At 34.7% G+C, this 19,229-nt stretch overlaps 1 protein-coding gene across 1 annotated transcript in view; it reads right to left on the bottom strand.

Moving 5' to 3' along the window:
* Window positions 1–14,370, bottom strand: part of LOC105209164 (elongation of very long chain fatty acids protein AAEL008004) — a 102,108-nt gene extending 87,738 nt beyond the window's left edge. Inside the window, exon 1 of the mRNA XM_011179417.3 lies at window positions 13,267–14,370. The gene's annotated coding sequence lies outside the window, so the exon portion shown is untranslated. The remainder of the gene's footprint in view (window positions 1–13,266) is intronic.
* Between the last annotated feature and the right edge of the window lie 4,859 nt (window positions 14,371–19,229).

Below are 19,229 nucleotides of genomic sequence, written 5' to 3'. Positions count from 1 at the left end.
TTGCCTTCTTGATTGAGTGACAGTTGAATTCACTTTATTATTTGCGTTTTAACTTGACTGATATGCGTTTTTTAAATATATAATTTATGCTTATATAAATTCTTTTTTGAAGGGGAATGACAATAGATTCAGAAATAACTAAATAATTTCTTCAAAAACCCTATTTTTGTCAAATTTCATCAAGGTTCTGGGTGCAATAAAATTCGAAAGATCTAAATAATAACCAAGGAGCATTGCTTTAGCTTAAAATTTTTCATCAGCGAAAATGAAAATCAAGGAGCGATCATTAAAAATTGGTTTAACGAGTTTCAACAAGGATATACTTGAATTTTTGAGGAGCGTAGGTAGATTAAAGGTGACCAAAATAGCTAAGAAAATATATGTAACCTGGTCTACGAAAAGGGAGCTAACGTGCGAAAACTAGTTTTTTTTTTTTTTGGATTCTATCACGTGAATCACGTCTCATCTTCCATCCGAATCAACTAAAAAGAATTGATTTTTTGACACCTAAGCCCCTTTCCGTAGACCAGGTCACATATATCTCCCAAGACCACGTCATATCCTGCATTAAATATTGGACATGAGAAAACTCTCGGCTCGATGGGTATCAAAGCAGTGTCTGGAACTATTTCAACGTAAGCCGAAGTAATTTCTGTGTCGTTTTGTGACAATCGACGATACATGGATCTCACTCAGTGGCACGGAACAATCGAAACAGTAGTCTTTACACTGCGAACCGGCTCCAAAGAGGGCGAAAACTGTCTTATAGTTCGGAATTTCTGCGGTTTTGTAACGTATCGAACTCAGAGACGCGGCATAGTCTAAACAGTAGTCTTTACATGGTGAACCCGAAGACTGTCATATCGGCCAGAATGGTTAAGGAGACGGTATTCAGAGATTATTATTTAAGGCTAATGCTATGAAAGACACGGTAACCTAACGATTGTGATTTGAAGACTCTGAAGACTCACTGCACTACAGATCAACTTACTGTACTGTAGAACATTAAAGCTTGTAAAAAAACATTTTATGTTCAGTTCATTTAATTTGTTAATTGTTTCTCATTCTACTTTATCGTTCAAAGAAACATTTCGTATGCAAATTGCTCATTTATAAACTTAATTTGATTGCTTGTCGAAGGAACAATTTAAATCGTGTAAAAAATTTCGAAATATTCGACAAAAGACATGCATAACTCTGCGCGGTACATTTTTTATTGACTAACTTGTTTTTTTAATTATTTTTCAACAGAAGTTAAAATTTTATTCATTTTTCAGCAAATTTCGTGATGCAGAAACTGACTCAGCTGCTTAAACACATTCTCAACACACACAGAATGCAGTCCTCCGATTTTACGACAATCAAACATTTTTGCATGATTACACAAGCCACCACACCCTCACAGGCCCCCCCGTAGCAAGTGCTTTCGAAGTGAATAATTTCAGTATTCGAAATTGGCTCCTCACCGTTACACAGCGCTCCAGTGCTGTGATGTGGTGTAAATATATTATCACCCACCCTTCCTTGCCTCCACCTCCTCCTCTTAGGTATATATGCACCTACGTACCATATATGCCGCATCATTACTTTGCACATTATAATTTTTGCAGCTAATTTTTGCACATTGTCATGCCGAACACGTTGCACGCGCTGCCTGCTCCTGCGCTCTTAATTATTTACTACTTTTTACTTTAACTTCATTTGCACTTTATTATTTTAACGATGACATCTTTGTCACATTTACCAGACCATCAAACCAGCAAATAACCAGCGTAGTCGTACATCAGCTGTTGACTACAGTTAACATACGAGCTGTTATTTATTTATCTCAACACGGCACGACATTGTTATTCACCTGTTAAGCCACTAAGTGGGATTCACTTTTTATACCCGAAGCTTAGTAGCATGAAAATATTGCCAATATTCTAAATGATAACCACAAAACTGATCCAGTTGCACTAAGAAAATCTTGAATTCATGTTTTACGTGGGCTTCTTCAGGCTATAAAAAAAAAATCAAATGAGCTTTTAAAAAGCCTTTCAAAAACTTCAAAACCAAATCAAGCGCTTCATTAAAAAGCTTTCACAGTGAAAGCTCTGAGTGAAAGCTTTCCAAAAAATCAACAATTACAAAGTGACAAATAAATAAAAACGCTTCCTAAAGTTTGCAAGGTCAAAAGTGACATTAAAAACGTTGAAAAAATTACGCAAAAATTTAATTGAGCGACGTTTGCATTATATCATAAATCAACGTTCAACAAATAATATAATACATTTTTATTTGTAGTTTGTTTTTCTATTTGCATTTCCATTACGCCACGTGCCTCTCTAAGAGTTAAAGCTTAATTTTAATTGTTAACAAAGGGTCTTTATAAAGGTCAAGAGAGATGATTTTCAAATAAATTTCTTTCCTCAATTATTATTCAGGAAATTATGTAAAAAACACTGAATGAAGCAAATCCGTTCATATAACACATTGAAGAAGTAGGTAGGACTAGGTCATATAATACTGGAACTAACAACAGATCAACTGGTAATTTCAATTTCTAAACGAAGGAACTGACTTCAATAGGGATCTTAACTTCCTTTAAAAGTTTTGCTTTAAATCAATACACAATGATTTCAATGAAGAACCTTGAAGACGCTGATAAAGAATATTGACAAAGTACCAACCCAGTTTTATCACATTTTTTCAACAAGTGAAGAGTGCTCAAATACTAGGGATTCCATAACATAAGATAACAGAAAGTCATAGAATCTGGATAACGTTAACATATCCGAGATTGTTTAGGGAATGTTTTTTTTGCTGATTCGTCAAGATTAACGAAGTTCGATACACCCACAAATCTCCTATTTATCCATCTTCGATTTAAGCTTGCAAGGATTCATATTTATTTTTCTAACAATTTATAATCGTAGAAATCAGGAAAGCTATGTTTTTAGGGTAGTTGCTTGTTTGGGCCACTCAAGAATCCACGCACCCTCGATTTCTTCCAGAGATTATTAGATGATCAACATATCGCCGAAGCCATCATCATCGAGACCGTCGATGGAGATTTGAATGGTATGGAGTTACTGGAGCAGAGACGTGGTAAGCTTCTACGCAGATGGCTCGAAATTGGACATATACGTTTATTAGTATAAAATCTCTTCCGACCAGCAGTAAGTTCTGGGCGCTTTGTCGAAACTTAATATCTCATCAAGTAAGTTTATCCTGGCTTCACAAAGGACATACTCTCTTAGCCTAAGTATGTTTCCCTCTGAGGAACAGCCGTACATACATACATACCGAACATTATATAACAGTTGAGGACATAAAATGCACGAAGCTACACGAACTTCGTACCACCTTACTTGCTTTGAACAGCTCAACGGCCAAATGGCTGATACGTTTGCTATTAGCTTTAATTTCTCGCCGCCAGAATAAATAAAAATAAATGTAAATTGTAAATTGAATGTACTCGTACTTTGCTGCTGTTCTTCGTTAATCTCATTGGCATTACGTGTGTGTTTGCGTAAACGCCGAGCAAAGCTACTTGCTGATTTTACGGTCATTTGTCTCGACGCATCGTAAAACCCTGTCATCTATATATTTGCTTATTTTATTTCAAACATCAGGGAACAGTGTAACAAAAGGTATTTTATTTATTAATTGTTGTTGTAGTTCTTTTTTTATCAACAACAAACATTTTACGATTTTCAAATGTCATGCATAATAAAGTCTAAGCTACACTGTGGACCAACCTTGTTCAAGTTCATGCGCACAAAGCGAGATTAGGCCATCAAATAGTATCGCAGTCGCAAATGCAGCCATACTTTGATAACAACAAAAATATTGTTGTAGTTTTCTTTTTAATAAATAAATACAAATCAGAAACTTGTTTCCAAACATATGTATGTGAAAAGATCAAAGCATTCGTCGGTGGACAGTTGGAGTGCTTGTTAGCCTTTGCATTTCGTCACTGACTGACAATCGCTGCCAATGTCATTGCCATTGTCGCACTGACAGCTAAATTGCGGTCGCTGCGGTCTGCAACGCTTTTGTCACATTTTTATCGTTTTCATGTTTTTTTTTTTTGTTGTGGCAGGTGAAGATGTAATCGACTGAATGCGCACATGCGTACATGATTTACATCTGCGCATGCGCATTGTTCTCACTAACGTCATTGCTTGGCTGTGGTTTTACGAAATATTTTTGTGTGTTGCTTTTTATGCGTTTTCAAAAGTGTTTACAAAAATTAGTTAACACAAATATTGGTGATTGATTACGTAAATTTGTTAAGTAAAGACGTTAAGTGACAGCTGTTCGGGGCTGGAGTGACTGTGCCATTGATTTGTGTTTGACTATAAGATGTCACGAGCGCATGAATGGGAAGTGACATTATGGTATAACTGTCAAAGTTTCATACTAATTGTAAACATAGACGACAGACAAAAAGATGTCACTTACCGTCACTTTTTCTGTCAAAAACACTCCAAAAAAACGGTACAAAACTGTCATATTCTATTTTCTATCAGTCTTGTTGTAACTGAAGCAAATAAAATTTGAAAAAATTATTGACAAATAGTTCCAAGTTATATTTTTATATTATTTAAGAAATTACCTAACTCAAAATTGAAAATTCGTGACAAGTGTTTCATGAAATTATTGATTTCTTCTGTTATTCAAGCCGCTAAGTTCGATTAACAATATTCAATGTGAAGCAATCAATTGAATTCTACTACCTTTATCTAACACCGACATCGGGTACTTCCCACTTACCCAATATCTTAGACCCAATCATTAGCATAGTTTAAGTAATTTTCCCATAATTAAGAGATGATTGAAATTATTTTACAGAAAAGCGTGTTTTACTATTATTTTAAGCGTGATTTCAGTTATCGTGATAAAAGCGATTTTTTTTCCAAATTATATAATATACCATTATACTAATGTTGAAGAAATTTCACCCGTTTGGTGAATTATATATAGTTCTAATATGGTCTCAATGGTAGTTTTATTAATAAAGTGCCTTAATCTTATAAGTGGTATTTTCGGAAGCATCTACTTAATCCTAAATCCTACATTAGCATAAGATCAAGAGGACTTTTACTAACCGATTTTCTTAAGACGCAGATTTATAGTAATAGACGTCATACCAAAAACAAAGGTAATGAAATTTGAATAACTAGGATTTGTCCTCACTTCGATGATCCAAGAAAATCAATCGATTATTTGGGTTACGAAGTTGGGTAAGTTAAAATAATTATTTGAAGTTTAAAGTACAATTTAGGGTCATCAAGTTTCCCTGTCTAATAGGTTTGTATCGACGAGTTCGAAACGATCAGATGAAGAAGGTGAAACACTAAAGGCAATTTTCATGAAACTAGAGTTTGTAGAATCACTGTCGGCTGTAAAGGCCGCCTTGGAAATGGTGATATATCTCATTTCATCTTGTGTAAATATCTTGCATAATGGGTTCAAATGATCGAAAATCAGTGTCTTAAAGAGTGATGAGATATTGATTAACTGATATAACGCGAAGTTCGTAGCTATGACGAAGTTGATTGACAGTTATGGCGCTCAAGAGGTACCAAGAAAGGTAGTATATACAAGGTGTGTTCAAAAAATAAAGCGAATTTTCGAATTTCCAATTGTCCCAGAGTTAAATTGTCAATTATTTTAATTCTATATTAAATTAGAAATATATCTTTAATAAAATTTGTTTTATTTACGAGAAATCGCTGGAAGAGCCAAAGGCTAAGTTTGAGAAATGTTTCGACGATTGGAAGAAGCGCTATCATAACTGCATTAGTATCGTATGAGGACTACATTTAAAGTCGACAACATTAATGTAGACGAATGAATAAATATTTTTTTTAAAAAACGAAAATTTCCATTATTTTTTGAACATGCATTGTACCTACATATTTAATATAATGGTACTATATCTATAATATAAACTTTTATAATCATCTAATTAAAACCCTCTATTCAATTATAACATATTGCCTTCAATAAATATATAGTAGTCACATTTTAGAAAAAATTAGACAATTAGACAAAATTATTGCCTCAATCTTCAGTGTTAGGCAAATACATAAAACAAGCATATTGAATAAGTGTTTGCACATCCGCCTTAAGCATGCAGGACTTTGAACTCGCAAAACCAGTAAGTAGCACTAAATGCAAAAGCAACTCAAACAAAAAACAAAAACGAAACGAAATCAGCAAATAAACAACAAACTTATATGTAAAGTATTTAATGCTCGCCTTCCTATGTACATTTAGCACTTTTCCAACCATTACAAATGCGCATTACCAATATATGACTACCTACTAAGTGATTATTAAATATGCTAGAACGAGTGTGAACAAGTACGAGCAGTTGTAGTTGCAGTTGTTCTGCTTTGCTGAGCAATTTGTAAATCTCATAGATACAATTAATAAATTCACAGATTTTATCTAGCAACTGAAAATGTTAGATTTACACACGATTGCGATAATTTATTTAATTGCATTTTCAAGTGTGTGCAACACAGTTGGTGTTCTCTGAGGGCAAAAATAAAAACAATATTTGTGTATTTGTTGCTGAAGTTTAAAATAAGATTTTTGAACAAAAATCTTAAATATTTTTAAAGAAAAATGTTGGCAAGTATGTTTCACTGGGAAACTACGCTACCACTTAAAATGTTTGCTCGTATTGTCAAATAACTGAAAAATATTACGTGTTTGGTCTTACAATTAGGAACTATAACGCAAGTCCAACAAGCTTTTCACGCAGAATTGCATAGGGTTAAAAATATTTACAAATACTACTTTAAAAAACATAAAAGTTAATGAGGTGAAGCCTTAACTTAATATTACTTCAGTAAATTAAATGGTTTGAAATAAAATTAGTATTGCGTAGTTCGTAAAATGGAAGGAAGCTATTATTCCAGAGCGATTTTTTGTAATATACATTTTTTGAATTCCCTTTTTGTTTTATTTTTCCGACTTCCTACTGTAATACAACTGTAGGGTCTCTAATATTTAAAATGCTATTTTCCTCCATTCTTAAAAAAGATAAGACTCAACTGTAAAAGTATGAATATTTGCGAAATCTTGCCGGATTTTACAACTCATTTATTGATCTTTCTAATTTACGAAATCACGCACCAAAGAAGATTGAGTAATTTGACAGAGAATGGAAGTTCATTCACGAAATTTTTAGATGCCGTTGTTTAAACAACAAATACAAATATATTTGGGTACTATATGCTATATGAATAATACAAGAGTTTAAGTTAAAAGTACATACCTATATAAAAACCTAGAAATAAAATCACATGAGGAAAGCTTTAAAAGGCAATTGTAGTTCAAAAGTGTTTGAATTCTCATTATGCTCTCGCAACAAAGTTGTTAAGAGAGTATAATAGTTTTGTTCACGTAACGATTGTTTGTAACACCTAAAACTAATCGAACTAGATGTAGATTAGCCATAAATAAACCTTTCCAAGTAAAACACAATGGATCGCGCTATGATCCATCGCGCGTGGCCCCGCCCCTTACTAAGTTATTTGTGCATATCTCGTAAATGACAAGAGCTATATCAACCAAACTCTCTACACTCGTTTCTTTTAGGTACTATCTTATACAGTCCAAAAATGGAGGAAATCGGATTATAACCACGCCCAAGGTTATGTTGAAAACTACTAAAACACGTTTCAATTGAGTAAGGTAAACCTTAAATTTCATGGTAAAGATGGTACAGAAGAGCTACACTCAAATTGCAGATGGGCGTGGCTCCGCTCCACTTATGGGTCAAAAACCATATCTCAGCTACTACTCGACCAATATCAATGAAAGTCGGTTTGTAATATTTTCCTGACATCCCAATGATATATTGTGAAAATAGGCCAACTCGGTTTACAACCACGCCTACTTCCTATATACAAGATCTGTAAAGTCCATCTAAACCGTTTACTTTACAATATATAAGTTACGCGCTAGTGAAGATATCGGAACAAAACTTTGCACAAACACTGCATTTATGGTGTGCCATCGCCTTTCCAAAAATCGGCGAAATCGGACCATAAGTTTTCATGGCTCCATATATGGAGCATGAGCACCACAGTGCCTTTAATAATTTTTTCACCGAAAATATAGAGAAGTCTAGATTTTGAAGAACTTCAAAGGGAATATTTTACTTCCAATAAATCGACTCTGTGCCAAAAATGAGTGAAATCGGGTCATAACTTCACCTAACTCCCATATACCGAATATTAGGGTTTCCAACTTTGAAACCGAATATATGGGTCGAATTTTATTATCTTTATAAAATTACATCAATAAATTGCGAGAGTATAAATGTTCGGTCACAACCGAACTTAGCCCTTTCTTACTTGTTTTATTATTATATTATTATTTTTCGTTTTACAGCCGGCTTTTAAGCCACACCTTCTTATTAAATAATAGAATTCTAAATATGTCCCCTAGTCTAGTGTTCACAACAAATAAGCGCTTTCCAGAACCCTAACTACCAACTAATGGATTTCACACTATTATTTTTAAATTTTATATTTTTTGTTGCTAATGTAAAAAATAAAGAAATACTTTATTAGTGCAATGACCATAAATATTATATGCCGCGCCGCGCAACTGTAGACTTGAAGATTAATGTCGTCATTGAGTATTCCTGCACGCTTTCACACGTATATTCGTACATAAAATATATATAAATATGTATATATACAAAGATACATATATACATATGTACATAGATAAAGATATATAAGTATATCTGCCTTTATGTGCAAAATTTATTCGCACACGGTGCGACCACGTTCCTGCTACGTGCACGCGTTTATTAATTAGTAGTTTTTTTATAAGAAGATTTACATTTTTATATGAAAGCGTTTACTGTCTAGAAATGTACAAACGGGGCTTCTTTCGATTTTGGTTTTTATTTGAAATTCTTTCTTGGGAAATACCCATAGTGGTTGAGAGGGTAGTGCCCCAAAAAAAGTAATATTTTGTAGTTGTAAATTTATTCATGTTGCTATTGTAAAATGCGTTACTTTTATTTAACTAGGATTTTTTAAAATAAAAATGTTGAATTATTCAAAGCTGTGCTTAAAAGTATTTAATCAGCGATTGCGGTAACAGTCCCCGATTTGTTGCTATGATTATTTCTTTTTTCGAAACCTGTCACATATTGATTGCTGAAAAAACGTTATTTTCTGTCAGCAGTGACTCAGTTGTAGTCACCTGACATTGGAACATAAATTTTAGATCAAAAAATTTCAAAATGTTGACGCCATAGATAAAAAGTTGTCTAGGTTCTATCAGAAAATATCAACTAATTACTGTGAATACTAGGCGTGGGCATAGCTTATAATAAATTCATCTTATCCTTACCTTAAGCATTTTTTGTGGTTTTGAGTTTAGACAACATTCAATAGATTTCTTAAAAAAATAATATTAATTGTTGTTGTTGTATTCGTTCTAGATTATATATTATACCATGCTGAAGCACATTTTTCTTTGAACTTTTAAGAGAAATCCAGCACTTTACTCCTAATTGTTTTAATATTATCTACCATACAATGAAGTAATTAACTAATTGATCAATTAACATTAATTGACAAAAATTCACAGAAAGGTCCCGCTAGAATAATATGAAATTTAACGATTTCACTCAAAATTCATTATGTTTAGTGAAACAATAATCAATACCTCTCATACTTTGATTGTTTCATTTGAGTTCATTTGAAAGCCAACCACATGAGTCAATTTATGTCTTACTAGACAACTCATCTGCCATTTCGAGACAGTTCCAAGATTTTATGACCCTCCAATAGTAATAATGTATTGAAGCGCCAGTCGACAATAGCTGTAAAACCGGTTCAACCATTTACCAGATATATTTAAGATTCAAAAAGTAGAATTATATTAATTACAAATTTTAGTAATTTGTTCAATTAAACTATTTCATTAACTGAAGTGTTTCCACATGTAAGTATCCATCCTTTATTCAATGCATCAACAAATCTATTATCATATCACATATCTTGTTACTTTTAAAAATACATTTTTGTATTTCCCCCAAAATGGTTTATGACTTTTTTACATTTCAGCAGCAACATGTTATTTGCTCCTTTTAATTTCTACCTACAAAAACCATATGTGTCTATCATAAAAGATGAGTATGCAAATTGTTTTGCACGAAAAAAATAACTGTTGACATGAATTTTGATGAAGGTGTTTCAGTTTTGCCAGACATCATGAATTACATAAAAACTGATTAATCAGACGAGGTCGTTAATGTTCGTAGATTCATTAGAAATTATTTGCGCATTTAATGTGTAAAGTAGTAGTAGGCGGGGCTATAAAAACATTTTATTTCCTTATAAACGACATTAAAGTCATATCTGAGTTCTGGGAAGTACCCGGTGGTGTGAATAGGAAATTAAGGAGTTCTGAAAATTTCAGTTATATTCTCTGTTTCGAAAGAAATACGAAAAGTGTTTTCAACACAAGTGAATGTTTTTCAGCTAGTATGATACTACCCATAGTATGTCTGTGCATTTAAATCCCAATCAATCGTAGAATTATATGTTCTATGTGAGTTATAGACCTACCATTTATATATACATTTTCTTTCATTTTAGTCAAAGTGAGCTGCCTTTAAGCCTATTAAAAAATTAAGACTTTTTCAGCACCCCTCAGTCGTTATAAGCAACATTTTTACTGCACAACCGGTCAACCTAGCAACATTGACCGAAGCGTAATCTTCAAAATCACGCAGTCAAACCTTGCACTTGACATTGCCGAAACCACAGCAACCAATTATTTCGCAACCAATTATTTTGTTAACTCGTAAAGTCAAGGGCTTCTTCGTTGCCTTTTGCGAGCACATGATTACACACCATAATTTTTGCAAGAGAAGTAAACTCCTTTGCGTTACCTCATTAACGGCATTAAGAAATTTATGCTGACCGCATGCTGGCCGGCTGATGACCGTTAATGTGACCCTGATCTTTGCAGCATCTTAGTTGGCGTTTTCGCCTTCCCGCAACTTTTTTTGTATGCATTTCAGTTGTAGTTATTTAGTTATTGTTGCTATGTTATTGTTGCATGCATTGCGGTTTAAACGCCGGTGTCAGCCGACATTTATTGCAGTTGAGAAACAACTTTCGAATCACTTTAAATTCGTGCGTTTCCTGCTCATTTCGCTTTTTATCGCATTTCAATGGCATTGCACTGGGTAATGATAGACCCGGCGTTCTTTTGTCTTTAGTTACAGTTTCACTTTTGTTTTACGGCGAGAATATTTTGTTTTTTTTTTTTGCCATAATTTCATCATTAATCTACGCATTTTATTGTTTTAGTATGGCTTGCGCTGCTATGCCTCTTCAAGGATAATCTAGAATGTTCTGTGTGGGATAACTTTCGAAAGTTGTTCAACAGTTGCACGGAAAAGGTAAACCGCTTAAGTGGAAAATTTTACCATGTTAAGAGTCAATTAAGTACGAGTAAGATTTATGGCGAGTGGAAGATTTTCGTTTTGTAAATACTAAATTGAAACCAGATATTTCTTAAGGGATCAGTATTTTAATTAGGGAAGCAAATTAATGATGTTTGTTCTATTTTATAAGTGAAACGATATAAAATAACTGGATAACTGTTTGTCGCTGAGTTCATGGCTCTGTGAGTTCAATGAGTTAAAAGGTTTCATACATAAATGTTTCCATCTCCAGTACCTTCGAAACCTTTTTTACGTTTTCCGCTTGAAATTGTGTTCAGAAGGAGACAAGTTTTTACTCTTATGAATATGTACTAGTTATACACGAAAAGCAAGCCTTGAACGGCTGTTATGAGAAGAAAGGAAGATCAGTACACATCGTTTTAATTTCGGAGCACTAAATTCCTTAGTTCCCATTATTTTACAGTGCTAAAAGTGCTCTTGGGAAGTGATGCTGGAATGATGAATTCAAATTCGACGCATTATAAAATGATATGTACCTCTAATGTCTTAGGAAAGCAAACTCTTGTGTAAACCTGTTCCGAGTTATTTATAAACATGTTGTTTCTAAGTACACCAAGGTAAGACTATGTCTGTATTTGGTATCTCCGCAAAACTAACTAAACTGACGTTAACACCAAAAGCTCCGTTAGAATCGGTAAGGATCTCTTCGAACCGTTCTATACCAATCGAGTTTTCAGACAGGGTAACTCACTATAATGTGACTTCTTTAACTTGATGCTGAAAAAAAATACGAACTGCAGAGCTGAATAGATGAGGTACAATATTCTATAAGAGTGTACAGCTGGTAGCGTATTGATATCATTGGAAGCAACAACTGCGCCGTTAGTACTGCTTTTTCCAGACCGAATAAGGAAGCGAAGCAAATGAGTCTGGTGGTGAATGAGGACAAGAAGAAATATCCCATGTCATCAAACAAATAGTCAGAACATTCACGTCTTGGCTCCCACGTCAATGACAGATAATTTCGTATACCTGGAAACCAGCATCAACAACACAATGATGTCAGCCTCGAAAGCCAACGCAGTATCACTCTTACCAACAGGTGCTACTTTAGACTGAGTAGGCAATTGAAAAGAAAAGCCAAAATCAAAATCTACAAGCCGTGGATGTTGTCAACATCCGATGCGACGATACTAGGAGTATTCGATAGAAAAATGTATGGTCCTCTGAACATTGGAAAGGACAAATACCTATATATATACAATGAGATTGACATAGTTCAGCGAATAAAAAGACAGCGGCTACGCTGGCTAGATCATGTTGTGGGAATGGACATAATACTCGAGCTTTGAAAGTGTTCGATGCAGTACCCGTCGATGTAAGCAGAAGAAAAGGAAAACCTCCACTTCGTAGGAAAGTTCAGGTGTAGAACGACCTGGGTGGACTTGGAATTTCCAAATTACGCCAATTAGAAAGAAGGAGAAGAACGAGGTATGAATGGCGCGCTTTAGTGGATACACCAAATATATGCATATAAGGTTGTAGGACAATTAAATAAATTTAATCGAATGCTTATCAGATTTACTTGTCTTAATATAAATTTTTATCTCATTGTAAACATTGAGCAGTTCGATGGATGGACACGACAATAGCATGTCAACTGTTTTATATTCGATATAATATTTAAAAATCTCCCGTCAGCACAAACTAATCTTTAGATCCTAGTTAGAATCCGATTTTTCATTCATGAAAGATTAATATTTTTTGTTAAAAACTTAATTCATTATAGAATATATGAGATATAGAATCCAACTTACCTTTTAGTTCGATTCCCACGAATATAGCTCGTAAAAGTATGAGTATACCTTTCCCAGGTAGGCGCTCGGATCCAACACTTATTCAAACACTTTGTCCAATTCAAACACTCTTACAATTCACAGAAAGATTCAAATTATTTAATAGCAAGCAATATTCTTTCTAAACTTCACTTTTTTCCTAACGCTTTATCGGCTGAATCTTATCTATCTGACACGTTTAGATATGCACTTGAAAGCGTCGTTTTTGCTACGGCCGCACTTCAACCAGACAGCTGCGCTTGCACTTCAAGACTATTCTGACAGTTCGGCAGGAACACTTTCATTTAAAGCTCAACGGCGAAGGCTGTTACCGATTATGTACCGTGTGCCTTTGCTGTCACACGCTCACACACGTTGTCTATCCTGTCGCTGCTTTTGTTGATTCTTGATAGCTCTGGCTGCTTCTCAATATATTTAGCTGATGTCGTTCAAAAGATTTTTCTACAATTTTGTTACATTAACTTTTCAACGCCCTTCTTTCAAAAAACAAAATTGACTCGTAAAAACAATCAATTGTTTTTGTGTTGACAATCACACATATGCGCACACACATGCAAGGCGCCTACAGTAGTTGCAAAATAAAAAGGAAAAACTCCACAGCGAATGGCGTACGAAAGGAAAAGCGAAAAATTGCCAAAACTGTAAAACCACCAACCAACAGGCAATTGGCGGATCGGTCAGGCAATTCGATGATCGTGGCGAGCGAAAAACTGACTGGCCGACAGACAGGTTCTTGGCGACGTATTGCGAATTGCAGTTTATTTCTTAATACGAATATATTTTCTTATGTTTTATGTTTTGCTTTTTGGTTTTTGGTTTTTGGTTTTTAGCTTGGCTTTTGGCACCAACAGGACGCACTATGTCACACACTCTCCGTCTAAGCGACTGACTTGTTTGGCACGTTTCGTTGTTAATTTAACAAGCAAGTCAAGAATCGGACGACGAGTTCACCAGGCTGGCTAATAACGAGTTCGATAATTTCACGAATGGACGATGGAACGTTGGAACGAATTAACTAACAATTGCACACATCGACTTCTCAATGGGGACTGAAATTGTTGTGGCATTTTGCGCGCCGTTAAACGTAGTCCCCATCGGGTTGGTGCGCTGTACAGCCGACGACGCCAGCTTCAGTGGCTGCAGAGCCTTGCGCTGCCAACGAGATCGAGAATGAAAGCGAGAATACGAGCGCCGGCGCGAGTCACATAAAATGGCTATGTTTATTGACTGCTGCGTAGTCGCTCGCCCGCCCACAATGGTTATTTTACTGCGCAGTCGACGCTTACGCATGCGTTGTGCGTCGTTCTATGCATACTCGTACATACCGACGTGCGAATGCAATTTCGCAGTGTTTGCGATGCAGTTAAGCGTTGCGTCGCATTGCTATTAACTTTAGTCGTTTTTTGCCTCGGTAAATGTTGTTTACAACCTGAGAGCATTCGACAATTATCAATATACATATAATAGGCAGGCATTTCTGAAAAATTCCTCTTCAATTACTAGGGATGCAAGTTCCAAAGGTACAATTTATTATCGATAAATATTCTAATAATCGTATATCGATTTATCTTGTTTGGTTTTGGTCATTACATTAATTAGTTTGGTCGAGACCAGGTTAGGTTCGTAGGTTCAAAGGCTTTTGCGATGGATTCCATTTGGACAGCTAAAGGTGCCGCTCCATTGTAATGCCAAAAGAGTCATGAGTATGGGTCGTAAAGAAGACCCTTACGTATCGCAAAAGCCTTTGAGTCTATCAGAAGTTTTATGAGGCTATGAGGTCGAGGTTTGAAGTGACATAATGAAAATAATCATCTAAAATAATATGGGGGCTATATACATATTAGACAGAATTGGCCTCATCATACGGTACTAAGCGATTCATATATCACTTGATTTTGTTTAAATTTTTCTGTTACTCACTGATAAACATGATTATATATAGAGATATATTTTTATTGGACCAGAGCTAAATACTCAAGGGGTATATAGACCAATCATTTCCGGAAAAGAGTTGCCACATATCCGCAGTACTATATTGTACGTTTTTGTTTTAGATTTATATTTTGGGAAGTCGAATAAGTTTTTCAGACTCAAAAAGTAGACGTGGTTCTGATGGACTACATAGTAGTCTTCATTGCCGTGTCTTAAAGGTCTATTTAAGATATTTATTGTTTTTTTATACTCTCGCAACCTGTTGCACAGAGTATCATAGTTTTGTTCACATAACGGTTGTTTGTGTCACCAAGAAATATAAGAGTTAGATATGGGGTTATATATACATAAATGATCAGGATGACGAGTAGATTTGAAATCCGGATGTCTGTCCGTCCGTCTGTCCGTCTGTCCGTCTGTCCGTGCAAGCGATAACTTGAGTAAAAATTAAGATATCTTAATGAAACTTGGAACACATGTTCCTTGGCACCCTGAGGAGGTTGCTTTCGAAAATGGGCAAAATCGGTCCACTGCCACGCCCACAAAATGGAGGAAACCGAAAACCTATACAGTGTCATAACTAAGCCATAAATAAAGTTATGAAAATGAAATTTGGAACATAGGATCCCATTAGGGATGGGCACATTTGGATGTAATTTTTTTGGAAAAGTGGGCGTGACCCCGCCCCCAAATAGGTTTTTTGTATATAACTCGCAAACCAATAAAGCTATATAAGCCAAACTTTCTGCAGTCGTTTCTTTTAGCTATTTCCTTATACAGTCCAAAAATGAAAGAAATCGGATAATAACCACGCCCACCTCCCATGCAAAGGTTAGGTTGAAAATTTTTTTACAAAATGGAAAATGGGCGTGGCGTCGCCCACTTATGGGTCAAAAACCATATCTCAAGAACTATTCGACCGATTTCAATGAAATTCGGTACATAACACTTTCTTGACACCCTGATGACAAGGGTGGAATATGGGCGAAATCGGTTCACAACTACGTCTACTTCCCATATAACCCAATTTTGAATTCCATCTGATTCGTTCACTTTATAATGTATTCATAAGGAACCAATGAAGCTAGTGGAATAAAACTTTACACAAATACTGTATTTGAGCTGTGACATCACTTGTGGAAAAATTGTCAAAATCGAACCATGACTTTTCAAGGCCCCTGATATCAAACATGAAGAACTCAGTGCCTAAGGTTAATTTTTCACCGAAAATATGGGTAAATCCCTCAGATATTTTAATGTAATTCATTCCCTCTGAATTTTTTTCTTATAACAGTTTCTCTCTGTACCTGAAATGGTAAAAATTGGGTCATAACTTCCCCCAGATCCCATATACCTAATTATAAGTAATATTAAATTAAGTGAGCGTATAGTCTTCGATACGTTGTATCTTGGTGGTGAAAACGAGTGAAATCGGTTTAGGAATTACCTCAGTCCCCATATACTATTTATGATGATTTTCGTTATTCTATTGAACTTTATGCCGAATATATGGGTCGAATTGTGTTGTCTTTATAAAATTACATCAATAAATTGCGAGAGTATAAAATGTTCGGTTACACCCGAACTTAGCCCTTCCTTACTTGTTTTTTATTTTTTTACTGTAGTTTGGACGAAGCGATGCTCATATGCTTCATAACTCCCTATACAAACTCCAACTATATTACCCCTTATGCACAATTTTGATTTGTATCGTGATTTAACTATCTATCTATTTGGAATATCAACCTGCTCAGAGTGCCAAAAGGTGCATCGAAATTCATCAAGATAATTGACTTACAGAAAAAAGGACACCTCTATGGTTCTTAAAATGCAGTAAAAGGGATAATTAACTTCAGAAGCTTTAACAATTGGAAAACGTAGAATTTGTCAAAATAATGTACTTAATTTGTCTTTACATCTTTCTCATAAGCTTGGTTCGATTATTGAACCGACAAGCTTTGGACGTACATTTTCTGGTAGCAATCGGTTCTGAGGTTTATCTTTGAACAAAACGTGTTAGTTTTAGTCAGAAGAGGAAATCAAATCAAGTTGCGGCGATCAATGACTTGGGGTATGAACTCGCTAACAGCGGGATGTACTATAATTTTTCGCACTCCTGCTTCTACGAAAGAGGACAACATCCAAGGATACATAGTTCCTAGTGGATTGGAACTAACAACATACTAGAAAAATTTAAAATAATCTAACAATCGGATGCTCCAGTTGGCTTTGTAATAGCAGCGCCCACATAAGCTTTTTATTATAATACAGAAAATTTGAGCGTTTTTAATTAAATGTATGGTCTAACCCATGACTAAAAATAATTTGTAAATATCTAATATACTAATACACATTTAATAAAGATAACAACCGTTGAAGTATTTAATTAAACAAATCTTTTCAACACCATCACTCAGTCTAAAAGATATTAATTGCAATGCCTATTTCAAAACCAAACCATTTCAAGCGCATAGCTATACAAAACCGAGAGACACCGAAAAGGCAACTGTTATGCAAACACGTGCCCGTACCATTTACGTGGGCCCCTAGCAAGGTCATTTCATAGCCTGCTCAGCGTCAACAAAATTTGTATTCACCGCTAGAGTTGCTCTTCAGCAAGAGAGCCAAAAAAAAAAAAGAAAACAAATCAAACAACTTGAGTGAGAGTGGATGAGAGTTGTTGACACGGCGCGAAGTGACCAACGATCGTGCATATAAATGACAGTTAATTTGGCAATTTCGCCATGACCTTGATGCGAAATTTAAATGTAATTATGGTGTAAACAATAAAATAAAGCAGATCTAATGGGTCATATGCAAAAGATGGACTATCGGTCATGGCCAACATGCTGACAAATAAGGTTTACAATAACAATAAATTTCAGTAATTAAGTTATTTGGGAGATAAAGCCTATTTCAGGTTTGCAAAAATATGTAAATGCGAGCGTACGTGATTTTCGAACTGCTTTCCAAAAATAGTCATTTGCGACGTCGAATTTTCAAAATAAAATATAAATATTTATAACGAGCTCTATACATGGAATTACAAAGCGTCATAACTGTATTTTGTAGGTCATTGTCACTAGGGGTTTTTATGCATAAAGTGGCTGTTTGCTATAAGATTTGTTAATTTGTTTACATTAAACATTTTTGCGTTTTAACGGTTGCAGTTGCAAGATTAATTAATTTATTTCAAAAATAATAGAGACGAACTATGTCATAAACGAAACGGACGGACAAACTTCCATAGTCTTCCCCTACTTTCCTCAAAAAACTATCGAGACGATATTTTCGCAATCTTTATTTCAATAATTCTTGATTCATTCTCATCTCTAGATCAAACCCTGAAGAACTCTGAATTACGGTCCAAAAGGTGGAGTCTTAAACCGAAGTCTGAAGTTTGAAACGTCTGTCGGAACTATTCATTAGCGTCTACTAATGGGAGACCATTTGGAAGCAATTAATAAAATGCGTTGAAGTAGAATTCTTTATGTAAAAGAGAAGCTATTATTATAGTTTAGAAACTGCACTACACTTATCAACTTAGTGGGCCGCCTTAAAATGGACACTTACAAATACTTTATTGGTATTATAAAAATTAATACCTGCGTACAAAAGGCGTTACTTTCCGTTACATTACAGGTTATTAGTTTAATATATGATTTAATACTTTATATTTTATGTGTTCATGACGTTTAATTATAGCTACAGTAATTACTGTTTTCATGACCGTTAATTGAATCAATATTAATTCAGATTGATCAAAATATTGAAGTGTAATTGATATTGAACTACCTGCATTCATTGCTCCATAACAGACGTTATTCAGTTTTTTTAAGTCATACACTAACGTCATTCGTTTAGTAATTCGTACGGAAATTTTATACTATAATTATTTCCTTTTAATTTTTACTATAAATAATATGACAAGGCTTTTGAAGTAAGCTTAATCTAAATGTAAATTTTAAATCATTTATATTTCAAATTAATCA

The sequence above is a fragment of the Zeugodacus cucurbitae genome, chromosome 2 (genome assembly GCF_028554725.1).
Source record: "Zeugodacus cucurbitae isolate PBARC_wt_2022May chromosome 2, idZeuCucr1.2, whole genome shotgun sequence".
In the NCBI taxonomy this organism is placed as follows: domain Eukaryota; kingdom Metazoa; phylum Arthropoda; class Insecta; order Diptera; family Tephritidae; genus Zeugodacus; species Zeugodacus cucurbitae.
This window is presented reverse-complemented; position numbering and strand designations above follow the sequence as displayed.